The following is a 3,117-nucleotide window of genomic DNA, read 5'->3' on the forward strand; positions in this document are numbered from 1 at the left end:
ACATACAACATAAATTTATTATGATATGATATTTAAATTCACTGCGATAAACATTTGTTTGCTACCATAAATAAACAATTATACACCTGCTAATAGGTATATATATTAATAATTCCGAATTTTTCTACTTTCCGAATTTTTCCTCTCCGTATATTTACATATTCCTAATTTTTCACCCTCTTAATTTTAACGTTTCTGAATTTTCACCCATTCCGCTTCTTTGGTTTCCGAAGTAATACCTTTCAGAGTTTTGGATTTCCGACTTATTGCTCTTTCCTACTTTTTTCTATTCCTAAGTTTTACCATTATGTATTATAACCCATTCTGAAATTTTACCTTTCTTAATTTTTACCGTTCCGAAAAATGAACGGCCCCCGAAGCAAGCGCAGTTCAAAAATGTTCAAAAACCTTCTGGGCCCTTTTGACCCTCCTGGGGTAACAAAAGTTTTATTTCAATAAACTTAATGGGAATTCTAAATACACTCAAACTCTAAAGATACGAGCTCCAATGATATGAGCGTACTACATATACGAGCGTCCCAACTCTAAAGGAATGAATGCTGCCTTGAATTCGACGCGCGCGTGCGCGGAGTAGGCCTGTGTGCGTTTTCACGCATTACTCCAGAAATCTAAACTTCTTCAAAGGGGGAGCCCCTTTCGATATCGTATCTTTGGAGTTCTTTGTTCCCGACTGTCTCGAATCTTTGGAGTTAGGTTATAAATCTAAAAATATATACTATCTATCATAATAAATAGAATAATGGAAACGAAATATTTAGTAGGAATGATAATTCTAATAGGAAGAAAGTTCAAGCAGTTTGAAAATCGGGTTGAAATTTTATTATAAACTGATATACAGCTGAAAAAATATGAGTAAATTTTGGAAAATAAAGGTTCATATTTTACAATAATAGTGTTGAAATAAATAGTAAAAAAATAACAAGCTATACATCGTACGTAATTTTTAAGATTTTAATCTTAAATAATGTCGATTATGTATTAGTTTATCATTTCGCCAGAGAAGGAGTAAAGGATTCACCTTAGGAACTAATGAAACGTTTTTATTGGTTAAATACAATCCGAACTTCTTCATTTATTTAAATAAATAAGTTACATAATAATTAATTTACAGGGCTACTTAGAAAGCTACTGTCTAATCTAAACGGGAGTTGAAATACTATTTTATTTATGACCTATTACTGGGAGGAGTGTGAAATAAAAAAAAAATCGGGGTTTTTCCTTATTAAAACGCAAACCAAAATATTTTGATCAAGGCATAATAATTTTAAATGTTATTTATGATGTTTTTCATAAATTAAAACTAAACCAGCCATGTAGGCATTTTGGCACAGGCCCAGGAGTGACAAATGTTGCACGTCCAATCTCCTCGAAAGTGGAAGCGTCAAGAATCAAAAGGCCAACTTCCGTTTCTCGGCCTTGTCCCCAAACCAAAGAGCTTAGAATAACTCCATCGTCTTCACTTTAAAATAAAGCCAATTTTAGAAATTGCTTTTCAGAAATTGTCGCCAAAATGTTTTAAGTTGAAAAATTCTGTGTCTTCAGCTAAACCAATAGTTTTTTTTTATGAACTTAGGGCAACTTCAAAACGGGGTTTTAAATAGTCTAAATACCCTAACCGGAAAATATTAAAGACCTATAATTTTCAAAGAATTTTTATATATCTGGGACAGTATACTTCAGAAATATAAGGATCTGCCTATGGTCGTTCGATTTTGATAAAGGTTGATAAAATAATAATGCTGTATGAAAGAAATTTGGCGCCCAAAGAATTTTTGAAAATTTTTTAAATTGTGGAATTTACGATATGTTGAATTTCGGGATCAATTTTTTTTTTACATTTTAAAATTTTTTTCGGGCAAAATTTGAAAAAAATGTTGATTGGTGATCCACATATATAATTTAACCTCTGATGTCTCCAATTTTTATTAAAATCCAATTATGGTTTCCAGAAATATTGATAATTCAAACAAATAAGACACCGAAATTCAGCAGGGCGTAACTTCCACAATTTTGAAAATTTTCAAATATCCCTTTGCGCCTAAAATTTCTTTCATTTAGCATCATAATTTCACCAACTTTTACCAAGATCGTCGAAATTCGTTTTGGTTCAAAATTAATTTTTTTAACTGAAAACGTAACTATTCCATGTTTTGTTCAAAATTGAACTTTATTAGTTCAAAATTGAACTATTTCGTTTAAAAATTTATGTGTTTGACTAATAAACGTCTTTTTCGTAAAAAATCAATCTTCATGTTAGAAAATGTTCCTTTTGCTTCAAAATTCAAAAGTTTGTTTGCAATTTTCTTTTTCTGTTGACTGAAAAATCTTTATAAGTTAAAAATTCCACTTATGTAAGAGTCGCTTATTTATGGAATTCAAATTTTTCGAATTAAAAATTAAATTCTTTTTTGTTGGAAATATTAATTACTACATTTTCGATCGGAATTAATGTTTTCTGGATTGAAAATTCAATAACTTGGTTGACAGTTAAACTTTTTCCTTAAAATTAATCTTTTTATTAAGAATTCAATGATTCTAGTTGAAAATTATTCTTTTTGACCTAACATTCAACTATTTCAGTTAAAGATTTATCATTTTAGTTGAAAATTCATCACTTTGTTTGCAAAAGTAATTTTTTTTTCATTTGTTTTTTTGCTCGAAAATGATTATTTTTTAACTGAAAATGTAACTATTTCAATTGAATATTCCCTGATTTAATTTTAAAATGCATTCCTTGTTTCACATTAATTTTTTAACTGAAAATATAAATATTCAATTTTATTTTGACAATTTATCTTTTTCATTTGAACTATTGTAGTTGTAAAGAATTTTTATTTTATTGAGAATTCATATTTTTAGTTGAATATGTGTGTGTTTTTTGGGAATTTTGTCAAGTGGTGTATTTTTGGCTTTGGTGGAGGAAATAAGGGTGAGTGGATGTAGAAAAGGCAAAAAGTGCGGAGATCGAGTGTAAAGGAAGAAGGGTGAGTGAATGCAAAGGTGTGAAGGGTGAATGTGAGTGGTTTGAGGTGAAAATTTGGAGCGTGTGAAGTTTTTGAGGTTAGGAGTGAAAAAATAGTTGCTTGGTCAGGGGGG

The 3,117-nt window shown here is 29.8% G+C and overlaps 1 pseudogene; it reads left to right on the plus strand.

Moving 5' to 3' along the window:
• Positions 1–1,461, plus strand: part of LOC117178370 — a 14,880-nt pseudogene extending 13,419 nt beyond the window's left edge.
• The last annotated feature ends 1,656 nt before the right edge of the window (positions 1,462–3,117 follow it).

Source organism: Belonocnema kinseyi, chromosome 8 (assembly GCF_010883055.1).
Source record: "Belonocnema kinseyi isolate 2016_QV_RU_SX_M_011 chromosome 8, B_treatae_v1, whole genome shotgun sequence".
Lineage (NCBI taxonomy): Eukaryota > Metazoa > Arthropoda > Insecta > Hymenoptera > Cynipidae > Belonocnema > Belonocnema kinseyi.